The 13,408-nt window shown below is 45.0% G+C and overlaps 1 long non-coding RNA gene across 6 annotated transcripts; it reads left to right on the forward strand.

Annotated features, from left to right (window-relative positions):
• The first annotated feature begins 9,984 nt into the window (after positions 1-9,984).
• On the forward strand, positions 9,985-13,057 carry LOC105914518. 6 transcript variants are annotated; one of them, XR_002678315.1, is made up of 3 exons: positions 9,985-10,237; positions 10,338-10,452; positions 10,595-13,057. It is a non-coding gene; the product is annotated as an uncharacterized LOC105914518 (long non-coding RNA). The 6 variants fall into 6 exon arrangements; XR_001164229.2 differs by having other exon boundaries at positions 9,992-10,452; positions 10,595-11,003; positions 11,515-13,057; XR_002678312.1 differs by having other exon boundaries at positions 9,985-10,512.
• Positions 13,058-13,408: the final 351 nt, after the last annotated feature.

The following is a 13,408-nucleotide window of genomic DNA, read 5'->3' on the forward strand; positions in this document are numbered from 1 at the left end:
CATCACTCCTATGGCTACACATGACATTCCTAAAGTTAATATGCAAGGACCAATCACTAGAGCGTGAGCACGATAATTAAATCTCCAGGTGAGCTCGTTCCTAAGTGCTTCCTTATGTAATATTGAGAATAGATTGCTACCTAATGAAGTCATTATCCTTAGAAACCACGGAGAGGACCAGCAAACATTGGATGAAAGGTTTGGAGGCCCAGAAGACTGGCAAAGGCGTCCAAGCCAAGCGGAAGCCCAATCCGTATCAAACTCGAGGCCCGTCTCGGACTTCAGGAGCAGCATGCATTAAAATCGACGCCCAGATCGCATATGGACTCCGTTTTTGATGTTCTTTATATGGATGGAAAGATAATTTTATAAGTTTTCCAATGGCACTAGTCCCATGGACAAATTCTATCTGAGTCAATGGGAATTGTTAAAACAAGAGGCCGTCTAGAATCTGCCAGGGTGCTACGTCACCGTCTTTTGGGCCGTTGGGCCGTGTATCATGTTAGAGTCCATTAGGGACGCGTGGGACTTGCACACCCCTAAACCTCCATAAACAGTAGCCACCACCCCAAATTAGGGTTTGAGTTTTGCTTAGATTGCACCGGAACATCCGACACCCTAGTTCAAGCAACAATCCGAGTAAATACTATCGATTCAAGAGCTTTTCAAGTTATCAAGTCATAAAATCCAATAGTACTAGAACATCCGATACCTATTGGATTAAGCGTCGATAAACTTTTGTAGAAAAAGAAACTATCTTTTTCAATAGATAGTTCTTACTATTCCTACTGATCAAAATATCTGATACTCTTAGGGATGTAGCAATGGATCACCGGGTGAGAACAACTTTTCTGGGTTGTTCTTTTCAATGGCTATCTCTTAAGCTCTAGCCTATATATACCCATCACTTCAAGCAACCTATGCACTATCAAGAGTGAGCAAGAGCCAAAGAAGTGATTGATTCTTGGCAAATTTCAAGATTAAGGATGTCATTAAGTGCTATTGAGTGACAAGTGTGCACCAACGTGATGGATAGGCTTAGTGCTGATCAAGTAGTGCTTGAGGCTTATTACTCTTAGTGGTTGACGTCACCTAGATGGTCTTGGTGATTGGAGGTGTTCTTGGTGAGCTCTTGGAGATTGTTGGATCCCCAAGGAGTTCTTGTACATGGTGTGAAGCCCACTGTTCCAGAGATGGAGAAGGGGTTTTCTTAGTGGGTGCTCAAACATGGACTAGGGGGAGCGACATCTCCTCGATACCATGTGGAAAAATCCGGTATCTTCATATCCTCACTCTTTTCATTCCCATATTTACTTTACGTACTTGGTTCTTATAATTCCCTTCTCTTGGCTGCTCTTGCGTAGGCTTATCTTTTCCTAGTGTGAACCTTGCCTAGGATGATGATGATGATGATGATGATGATCTAGTGTACTCTCTTTGCTAGGTTTGTTCTTGCTCTTGTGCTTAGTTGTTAGGTTTGAATCTTGTAGATTGAGCAACACTAGAACTCAGGATAAGATTTGTTATCCTTACATTATAAATTTGAAAAAGTCCCAATTAAACTCTAGTTCTTGGGCCATCTATTCTTTCAATTGGTATTTAAAAAAAAATATTCTTTTATAGGTTTGAATCCTAGAGAGATGACTCTAGGGAGTAGGAGTGGTCCTGCCAAGTTTGATGGGAGAAACGTTGCCTATTGGAGATATTGTATGGCACGTTTTCTGGAAGCTCCTTCTCACGAAGCATGGGAGGTCACTTCTCGTCATATGCCTAACCCTCCTACTGATAGTCAAATTAAGTGGAATGCTAAAGCTAGAAATGCTTTCTTTGAGTTGATTAGTGATGAGGTGTTTGCTAGGGTTCGTACTAAAGAAACCGTGCTTGAGGTGTGGGAAGAGCTCCATGAGGTGCATAAGGAAAAGCTCAATGATTTCAACATGCTCCCTCATGAGCTTGTTGAACAAATGTATTCTAGATTGAATGTTCTTATTAAAGTAATGCTCTTGAAATTTCTCCTATGAGTGAAGCTGATATCATCCGCAAGATCTTGCACACGCTTTCGATGCCAAAGTATAATATCATTAAGGCACTCATCTTCGAGATAGGCTTGATGTGGCCGAAGTTGTTGGAAAGATTTGTTCTCATGAGACGTTCTTGATGGGTGAGATTGAGGCACCATCTAGGCTGGCGGAGACAGGATCGTGAGGTAAGACCGCACACAAATCCTCATCCCTTCAATCAACTTTGAGCCGATTATCGTTTCACTTACATTAATTTTTAATCTTTTTTATTTTCCGTTTGTCTGATTATTAGCGTGAGGAATTGGGAGTTAAGGTTGCAGATAGGCACTGGAGCACAGAGTGACAGGGAAACAAACTCATAAGACAGAGAGGCATAGGAGCAGATTTATTAGGCAAATGAGCTTGTGATCCATAGCAGCAGCAAAGAGGTACCTGCCAGTTGCCATTCCCATGCTCGAGATGATTTTGTTAGGTTGGTAAAAAATCGAATTGTACGGCCATTATTCTTGTTTTCCTTCTTTTATCCAAAGCTATAGTATAGCAAATTTGGTTATATAACTGAACTACGAAGTACTAGTATAGGGTAAACATTTAGTGAGTTTTGTGCAAAATGATTTCTTGTTTCCATGTCTTAATCAGGTAGTATATCACATATATATGTGTTCACGGATATGTTATCTGCTGTAATCTATAATCATGTGGGACAAGATGCACTGAAGTGTTGATTTTTTCCCGCTAGCCTAGCAGTTCTGTAGTTGCACTATGCTCTTAACCTTTACCACCCACTGAACAGAATCTAGAAGCTCCCTGCTGGACATGAGTCGGCTCGATCTTGATCTTTGCTGATGGTTGTAGTCAAAGTAAATACTTTTTCTGAAATCAGTGTGTACCCAACACTTTTTCTGAAAGCAATGTTTTTTGTTTTCAGACACACCAATTCAATTATGCTGACTTTTGTATCGCTGTCATTATTTGTGCCTTGGCACCTGTGGTAAATCACCTGCCACAGTTTTGTCACTAGACTTTTAATTATGGTAAATACCCATTGCCCTTATGCCTTGTTGTGGTAAATCACTTCATAACTATCATCAATAGACAGTTGAATTATGTCAAATTGTACCATTTTGCATCGTTAAATTGTGTCTTCAAACCTCATTTTGCTCACTTGTGGTAAATCACCTGCCATATTATCGTTCCTAGACGTTTATTATAGTAAATCACTATTATTGTAAATTGGTTCCTCAATGCTACAGTTTGTGTAAATTGTACCCCTCGTTGTAGCAAGTATGAAACACCATGTGCTATTGCTTGCATTCAGGTAAATAATCCTCTATCCATCTTTAATTGTGTCCAGAATATACATGATAACAACTAGCACATGCCGTTTAGTTTCTCGTAAGTGAACTCCCTTATTTACTACTACTCGCTGAACAGCACCGACTAGTTTTGTAATAGATGGAAATCACTGAAAGCGTGCAAGTGTCGGGCCTCCATCTCCGGTAAATATGCTGCTGAAATCGGAAGGACTGGTCTGGCGCTCGGCTAGTTAATTGCCGTAATGACACTCTGGCTCCACTCGGTCACCTTGCTCGCTTGTGGGCTCGTGTCCAGACCCGACAGGGATTGATGGAAAATCTTTTACTGATAGGCTTCATCAAAATTTTTAACTGAAATATTGGCCAACTTCAATTAAAATCACAATTTTAAAAGATGTTATAGTAAATAATGTTAGCTAGTGATAGGTTTGCTTGGAGTAGGGAGTTTTGTTTATGAAAAGAAGATTGCAATCCTAACATGAACAACAAGGATATATGCTAGAGCCATTTAAAACCAGAATGGCTATCTTATTTTGTTGCTATGTCCTCACTTTTCAGAGTAACATTTTTTTATTTTCACCCTTGCAGATTCCAGATTGATCTGTTCAGCAATTCTGTTACGAAGAGGAACTTGGAACTTGCGGTGTTCGATAGAATGTGCAAGCAAAGCGATACAAATTGTACCATTTTCTATAATTTTTGGCTCCTAATGCTCGAATTACTTCAGAGGATGGGACATGTAGGTAGACAATAAATTGCAAGTACTGAATTTTATAAATATGCCATTGCAAGCACATGCTTGCCAGTTATTGTAATTCTGTGGAGAATATAATATCAGGTTCCTCGGAACGGAACCTATAATGCAAAATAGTGGTAAGTCCCCGTTCTGATTATCGTCTCAAGTCAATCGAAATATGGTAACTTTTTCGGTAAATCGATCTGATCATTACAGTAACTGGTTTTTGTGTACTGCTTGACACAAAATTTTGATAACTCTGGATCTTAATTGTCCCTTGAGCCATTCAGATTTCGGAACTATAAAATAAGTTTATCTCATCATCACAGTTACTTGTTCCTCGAAAGAGCTTGACGCCAAATTGTGGTAAACTATTACATTGTAAATTCGTCTTAGCATTGTTGTAACTGGTTTCTCGTAGCATTGTTGTAATTGGTTTCTCGTAACATCATTACGATAAATGGGCAGCCTGTGTCTTCACTCGTCTTTGTATTACCTGTATCGGTCGGTATACTTGATGTATTCTCGTAATTGCCTAAATATTTATCATAGCTTGCATGCAGTAGTTCTACTTGTATGTAAAGCAGGGCAATTTATCTTTTATGCAGAATATTGTCGCTAATTAAAATATGAATTCTTTTTTTCTCAAATACTCTGGTTTGTGCAAGCAAGGAACAATATGTAAAGCAGGGCAATTTTATGACGTCCTCTGACGCCCAATTTTAGTGCCCCTCCGCCCTCATTATAGTAACTGATTCCCCAAAGCATATTTGTATGGTAACTCTACGTACTTACTATCTCAAACCATTTGAATTATCATAAATAGTTCGTGGTAAGTCCACTCATCATTATAGTTATTTGGTTCCACGGAATACAAAGGAGCTAAATTGAAGTAACCAGTAACTTCTGATTCTAAATACCTTATCGACCCATTTGAATTACCCTACTTTGCTTAGGGTAAATTGATCACATCACTGTAGTGATTTGTTTTCTCGGAACGTCATTAATTCACACAGTCACAATGTGGTAAATCACCATCTTAATAACCCCACCTCATCGTCCGATAGCATTCGATTTATCAGAATTAGTTTATGATAATCTCGTCGTTGTAGTAACAGGTTCCTCGCAATATGAAAATGTCCTGTCGCATAGAGCATGAGGTACTGTTAACGTATTGTACATCTACAAGTTATACGAAAAAAAATCCAACTTTCAAACTTTGGATCCAAATAATAAATAAAGAAAAGCTACTACAATGTATCACAACACATGCTTCTTCTTTAGCTTCTCGTGCATGACAGAACTAGTGCTACTTCAGTTTCTTATAAATGCTTGTGCAAATGCCCCATCCTAACAAGCTACCTAAAGTCCAGTATCATACACCGCTTTATCGACAAAAAATATTAGGAAATAAAGTCGTATAAGCTGGAACACTGAGATCTACCGAAAACAATGCATGATTACTACCATTGTCCTCGGCGACTCCCCAGCTTGAACGGAGTCACTTCCAAGGAATTATCGCCGGCGCTGGGACAAGAACGCTGAGTAACTCAGCCACCTGGGTCGTCATTGGCGTCGCCGTGTGTCGATGATCGGACATGTGTGCCGGAGTTACGACATCTGCCGGAATTACCACCTGCGCGTCTCGGGCAACAGCAACATTGATTGTTAACACTGAGTTTCAAGCACAAGCAAATTACGATACCTGAAGATGGTGCCGCAGGGCTTGCAGAAGCAGGCTGAATTAGCTGGCCATTTTATGGCTAGCATCGATTACGCTCTCCATGGAACAAGAATCGCAACAAAACGCGATCTCAGGGGGCTGGACCTTTCAGGTGTTTGGTCGTGGAAAATTACGACTACATGGAAGATGCAGGAAAGGGAGGAGCGAGACATCCCCCGGTTATGAAGGAGGGAACCCGCGCGCGATTTGCCGCTGATTACGGAGCATGAAGACTAACGATGGAGGTTACTGTGGCGGCAATGCACCTGACGCTCCGCTCCCTCTTGCCGGGCTGAACCACGCAGTAGACTAATGACGCTAATGCAGAATTTATGTCGTATAATAATTATCGAGTTCGGCTCGTAACAACCGGCTCGCTCGTAACTTTGGGGGTGTTTGGGAGGAGAGTGCTAAACTTTAGCCCTGTCACATCGGATGTTCGGATACTAATTAGAAGGATTATTTATAAAACTAATTGTAGAACCTCTAGGCTAAATCACGAGACGAATCTATTAAGCCTAATTAATCCATCATTAGTGAATGGTTACTGTAGCACCACATTATCAAATCATGGGCTAATTAGGCTTAATAGATTCGTCTCGCGATTTAGCCTAGGGGTTGTGTAATTAGTTTTGTAATTAGTCTAGGTTTAATACTCCTAATTAGTGTCCAAACATTCGATGTGACGGGGGCTAAAATTTAGCCCCCTGCTCCCAAACACTTATCGGGCCATCGGGGATCTCGCCACTAGGCTTGCGACAAGGACGGATGAGCCACGAGGAAAAAATTGGGAAAACCCAGAGATCGGACCAGCGCTGGCCGTCGGATGGGTGGTGACAGAATAAGCTATTATGTGGCCGGCAACAAAGTGCATGTGTATATATATACACACACATATTATATGATATAATATTCCTTGGTATTCCATACCCGAGCCCATCCGTTGGACAGGGTGCGCACCTCGTATCCCGCCGGTTTTTTTCACCCTGCCTCCTCCGATCTATTTTTCTGACTTTTTTTCTCTGAACGTGGGTCATTCGTCATGGCCGTTCAGTTTCCCCCTTCCCCTTCCGTTCTCGCCTCCCATCATCATTTGCATCCGCTACCGCTATTCACCATCCGTCATCGCCGCCGCCTGCTGGTGCTCGCTCGCTGCCTGCCCTAGCTACTCGCCCGGGACGGATGCGGAGCCTGTCGTGCATGGACGCGACGCGGAGGCGCGGGGACGCGGTGCTGGGTCACCGCGTTACGGAAGAGGTGCAGATTAGCTTCGCAAAATCGTCGCCAGAACGCCATCTCCGCCGTCGTCTTCTCCAAACTCCAGCCGGGCTCCCCGTCGTCGTTCGCCCGCCATCAGTAATAACCCGCGTACCTCCCTTCTCTCTCCTGCGCGCACCCGGCCGCCCGACCCAACCACCGGAGCGCCATCCCATACCCGCCCCTATGTGCTCGTGCGTCGCGCCCCGCCCCACCCCGCCAGCCTCCAGGCTAAGCTGGCCCTCCTACCGTCCCAACACACCCCTCTCGGCCGTGCAGCTTCGGCCCGTCCGAGCCGATCTAGCCGGCCCCTGTGCCGTCCTCGTGGTCGAGTGCCGCCACCGTCCGCCCCATGGCCCGGCCTCCAGCCACCTGCACCACCCACCAGGCTGAGTGAACCCTGCTATTTCGCAGCGCCGCCCCCGCTCGGCCACTCTGCAGGTTCACAACCATCATCCCCAAGACACAAAGGCTGAATTTGGTGCTTCAAGTAGTTGATTTGCCTGGCATGGATCCGTAATGATGCAGGCGATGCCGCAGCAGGATTTTGCTTCAATGCTGCCGGCGTGTTGTCATATGCAGGACGAAGCACAGCAACATTGAACCGATATTGGACTGAGGATGAGAGATTTTGATTGTTCATATCCTAAGGGCAAGTACATTGCTACACGTCAGTGGTCTCATAGGTCGTCTTATGCAGTGCCACGTAGGATTTTTTACGATGTGGAGGAGAGAGAGTGAGGAGAGAGAAAGAGGTCATTGCTTCGCGAAACAACCACCTCATGAGCTAAATTGTAGGACTACGAGACAACTTAACAACCATTGTACGAGTTATTGTTGCCATGCAATTCATAATATTTTATTTTTCTTATGCACAAATTAAGGAATTATATACCACTACTGTTGGGGGGAAATATTAACGACCCCCTAAACACGCAGCTTAAAAGGACAAACATGAAGGCCCAGGCCCACCCAAGCGTGATCAAGTCTCCGCCTCGCCCGATCCCAGCGTCAGGATCGGGAACGCCCGACCTCCCTCCGCAAGGTCTCCGCCTCGACCGACCGCGCCCCCAGGGTCGGGAGCCCCCGACCCTGTACCACAAAAGTTCCGCCTCGCCCGACCTCGAGCGGAGGAGTCGGGCACGTTGAGGCCCACGGGTCAGAATCCTCCTCGGATACGTTCCGCATAGACCGACAAATCCTGTGGGGCCCCCCGTCGGCCTCACCATAAATGCGCCGCAGAGAAGGCAGAGCGCAGGGCGACCGCGCCCCCCACGCAACCCGGCGCAAGTACCCGCGCACGACCCTCCTGTACGAGCTACAGTACTGGCGGCCAGCTCCTATTCGTCACAAAGCACTCATGACCTGCGGCGACCGGAGGCAAGCTAGGAGCAGCCCCGTCCTCGGGTCCCGCACGTCCTCGGGCCCCGCGCGAACGGCAGTACAGGCGTGAAGCTCCCCCTCTCTAACAAGCTATCGCCAGAGCGGCGATATCCACCGTCCTCCATAGCGGATGGCAGGGTGACGACGAAACCCCCTCATCATGATCTATCCTGATACCTACGAACGTCGAAACAGCTACCTGCGAAGAGCTGCAACACTTGGCATCCGGCGGCCACCCCTTCGAACATGCACGACGGCACGCGTTCAGGGTCGGCAGGACGTTGGGCGCTAGGGGCCTCTGCCCCCCTTCCCGCCAGACCTTTTTACCATCTCACTCTTTACCTTTTACCCGGTTCCCAATTGTAACTCCGGCCGGCCCCTTGCGATATAAAAGGCGGAACCTAGAGCCGGGGAAAGGGGATCGAAAAACAGAACAAGAGAACAAGGCTTCTCCCAAGAACACAAAAACAAAAGAGACCTGGGACCAGTCCCTCTCTCGCCCGTCTGTAACCCCCTACTACAGAATCCCCGCGCGGGCAACACGAACATCCCCGATACTGGACGTAGGGCTCCCTTTGCCCGAACCAGTCTAATCCGTGTCTCCCGTGCAACCATCTGAGGCTCACGCGCATAAAAGAAATTTACTAGTCTAAGTCCTGATCCGCTGATCTTGACAACGACAACTACCAGACAACTTATAGGACAACCCATTGTACAGGTTGCCTATTAAATCGTCTCAAGATTACGTGTCAATGCATGAGACCGCCTATTAGACGACACCAATGTACTTGCCCTAATTTTCCTTTGATGTTCCGAGTGAATGAGTGATTAGTTAGTACTAATTTCGGTGGTTGATGAAGGTGGTGATCATAATGCGCCTCTTTAGGAATCAGAATTCCTAATTGTTTTCTGCTATTAGAGGTAATAAGAAGATATACTCGTTTAAAAAAAACAAGATATGCTTCCTGTGTCAGAGCAAAATTTGTTGAAATCTTTATTATGTACACTGGTACATGCTTCCTCTTTCCTGTAGCTAGTGTATGCATGCCTTTTACGATTATCTCGTATGAATGCAAACATACCCTATTTTCTGAACTAGCTGAGAAACATTGGAGATTATTCCTTTTTGACAAAGTTATGCGCAGTTTTGTGCTCTTTAAACTCTTTAAACTCTTTAGTGCTCTTATCTTTTTTATAAAATATTGTATCTATTAGGGGGTGTTTGGGAGGAGGGGTTAAATTTTAGCCTCCGTCATCGAATGTTTGGACACTAATTAGGAGTATTAAATCTAGACTAATTACAAAACTAATTACACAACCCCTAGGCACGAGACAAATCTATCCATGATTTGACAATGTGGTGCTACAGTAATCATTCACTAATGATGGATTAATTAGGCTTAATAGATTCGTCTCGCGATTTAGCCTAAAGATTTTGCAATTAGTTTTGTAATTAACTTATATTTAATTTTTTAATTAGTATCCGAATATTAGGCTAAAGTTTAGCCTCCCTCCAAACATCCTGCTATTCCGTACCCGAGCCAGCGATCCATCCTACTGTCCCACCGTGCCAGCCCCGGCGCCACTCCCACCGTTTTTTTCCGGATTTTTTCCTAGTTCTTCGCCGCTCTCCCGTATGCGGTTCGTTGCACTGCACGATTTGTCCCCTACCCGAAATCTCCGCCACCACCCACCACACGGGTGTAGGCCGGCGAGGTCTGAAATCGTCGCCAGTTTCCCAACCAGCCCTCTCGCCTGGATTGGAGACATTTGCGAAGTTGAAGCACGGCAGCGGCGACAGGTCCCTATCCCTCCCCTGCGCCTGCTGCCAATTTTGTCGCCAGCTCCCCTTTCGACCCGGCTCGCTTTGAGTGGATTCGCACTTCCGGCGTTGTTCCTAGGTGGCGGCAGCTTCCTATCCCTCCCCATTTGCCGGAAGGTGGAGCGGCAGTTCCTCCAGAGCATTATTTGGGTCGCCTTGGGTGGACGAGGATGCAACTACGGTGTCCAATTTCGGTGAGTTTCTCCCCTCACATGGAGCTGTGGTCTGCTTTGGATATTAACATTTAGGCTACGGTAGGTGCCATCCGTTCCCATCCCCATTTAATTCCCCAAGATTTTGATCGATTTGTCAGGTAGGTTTACATGATTTGTGCAGGCTTGGGGAGGATGCGGACGTGGAGGCAGCAGCAGCACCGCACTGTCGTCCTGCGTCCGCTTCCGAGGCACACGGTGCAGGGCGCTTCCGCCACTACCTCTGGCATGGGAAGGGAGGTTCCAGTCGGTGCCCGCGGCAAACGGCGGGGTCGCGGTAGGTAGGCGGAGCCAGCCCGCGCGCTGGCCGAGCCGGGCGCCGCGCCAGCTGCCGCTGCGGGGGCCAGGAAGAACAGGCGTGTGACCATGGCGTCCGCGAGCGGCGACGGATTCGTCGTCGGTGTTGTGGTGGTAGCTGGGACAACTCAGTGGTCAAGTTGGCGTCCTTGCCGGCAGCAAATATCTTACAGAAGTTGGCGGTGCGTTCTCTTGTGCCAGACAAATTACAACAACGTCGAGATGAAACACTGCAGGTTCTGTTTTTCGGTATCCTGATTCTCTTCTTTGACTTTGCGAGTGATTTGTTAGTGCTATCTATTTATGGTTTCCATGGTTTGTGCTGGTTCTTTCCTGTAACCATGCAATAAGTTATTTTAGGATTATCTCATTGTAAGAATGGAATCTTATCTTTCGTTTCCTGAACTAGCTTTAGAAATGTTGGAAGTTATTCCTTTTTGACTAGGCTATATGCAATTTTGAGGTCCTTTGTAACAGTGGAGATTATTCCTGAACTTTGCAATGCTCTTTTTTTGGGCAACAACTGATGCAGAGGTGAGCTTAATTGCCTAGTAAAGCTAGCATGTTTTATAACATTATATCCATACGAATGCTACTGATATATTTCCTAGAGCAAGCTATACGGCATGCTAGTCTGATTCCTGAAGAGTACCTTTAGCTATTTCTCCATATCAATGCCATCACAGTTGTTTCTTGAATGTTGAAAATACTCATTAGTGCAGAAATAATATTTTTCATTTGAATCAGGATGCCACTGTAGCTGCAGGTGCCAGGACCGTGTAGATGATGATGCGTAATGGCTGGTGTATGAAGCGCGTACGGGGACGAGCTCTGTGAAAAAAGAGATCAGTGACACTTGGATGCTCTTATGGTCACAAGTGACGATCCTCTCCTAATCAAAGATCCAGCCTACCATCTGAGTTGCTTAATTTTTTTGAATGTTCCTGAAATCTGGATTACTCACTGGTGGATTGCTTGTAGAATCCCTATGCTGCGTCTCCTTTCTGTTGTCTCTGCTGGGATGACAGATGACCAGATCAATCCTGCTGCCAATGGCCATTCTAACCAACGTGCTGGAGGTGACTAGCGGATGACAACAATTATTTGGCGTGAATCCAACTGCTGGCTCTGACCCTGTACAGATCATGAGCTCCAGGACCATCTTGCAACACTTCCATGACCTTAGGTAAGTTCCTGCTACAGCTTTGATTTGGTTTCCTATTGTTGCCAGTCTGTTCTTCAGCTTCCGTTCATTTTGTTATGGCTCTTTCATGAGAGGGGTCCTACAAACTGCTTTCTCCTTGGTTTATGATACCCTGGGTGTTTGCAAGACAAGCTTTTTACATTGACATATGTCACTGTTTCTGACTACAAAATTAGATACCACAGTGCATAGATTATTAGTTCTTGTGTTCATGGCGTCACGAGTAGGGACGCGGACAGCAGGAGGCGTGGACGCCGGTGCGAAGGATGCTGTGAAAACTGTGCAATGCTCAGCACACTGCTCCATATCCTATTATTATCTCCTTGATGCATCTAGCATATGCATATGAACACAGGTTTCTGAGTTTGATTTCATAACATTTGTTTCAGTAGCTGAGTTCAAAATCACGAGCAAAGTGACACAGATTTGCCAATCCAAATTTGGTTCTAGGTGCAGACCTGGTTGGTCTGATTGACTGATATTAATAAGTTTGGACCAATATACTTTGCTAATCATTCCAAATGTTTTAAAGCTTTGGACTTCCAAACATTATGGTTCATCAATACCAGTTCGTCTGATCAATATGCCTAGTTTTATCTGAAATGCTTATGACCTGACCGTATTCTGTTGGTCAATTTCTTTACAAAAAATTGTTTTTTATTTGATGATTATTGGCTATCTCACGGGTGATAATTGAGAGGAAGTGAAAGCTTGCTGAAGAATTAGGCACTAGGCAGAGGCACTTCTGCTTTGTGGCATTGAGGCAACACAAGTGATCACTATGGGCCTATGGTTGCAAAACTTTATAAGGGGTGGGATCCAGCGATCCATTGTCTACTCTTGTATGAAAGAATCAGAAGCTTGTTCTTCTCAGTGTAGCTTGTGTGGTGCAGCATTTGCAAGTGGAAGACTTGCTGGTTCTTGGTACACCATGTAATCTTCATTAGATGCTGTAATTGTTGTAGAATTGTATTTTCTTGTGGAGTTTGGTTTCTAATCCAAAGTTTGATGAGCTGCAATTTAGTATTTTTGCAAACATGGTCCGTTCTCAAGAGCTAAATTAGCTATTCTTACTATTCTGATTCACTATTCTGTTGAGAATATTTGCAATCACAATTATTATCTGGACCGAAATTCAATCATTGTAGCATATTTATGAACAGCAGCGGAGTGGCGTCGAGCTGCTTCTGGGCGCCTGAGTGTGCCCGCAGACATAAAGCGGCGCCACCATTTAGATGTTAAGCTTGTGTGTCAATTTAAATATTGTATTTCTGAGAAATCTATGTATGCATCGATCACGATGCGAAAGTTGTAATATCATTTCATAGAATCAATTTTCCAAAAACAAACATAACCTCAGTTGGCACCTGCCGATTACCCAAGGACTGCATGTGCGTCTCTGCGGGCATTGACCCAACGATTTTGTAGCACCAACGG

This window comes from Setaria italica, chromosome VI (assembly GCF_000263155.2).
Source record: "Setaria italica strain Yugu1 chromosome VI, Setaria_italica_v2.0, whole genome shotgun sequence".
NCBI lineage: Eukaryota > Viridiplantae > Streptophyta > Magnoliopsida > Poales > Poaceae > Setaria > Setaria italica.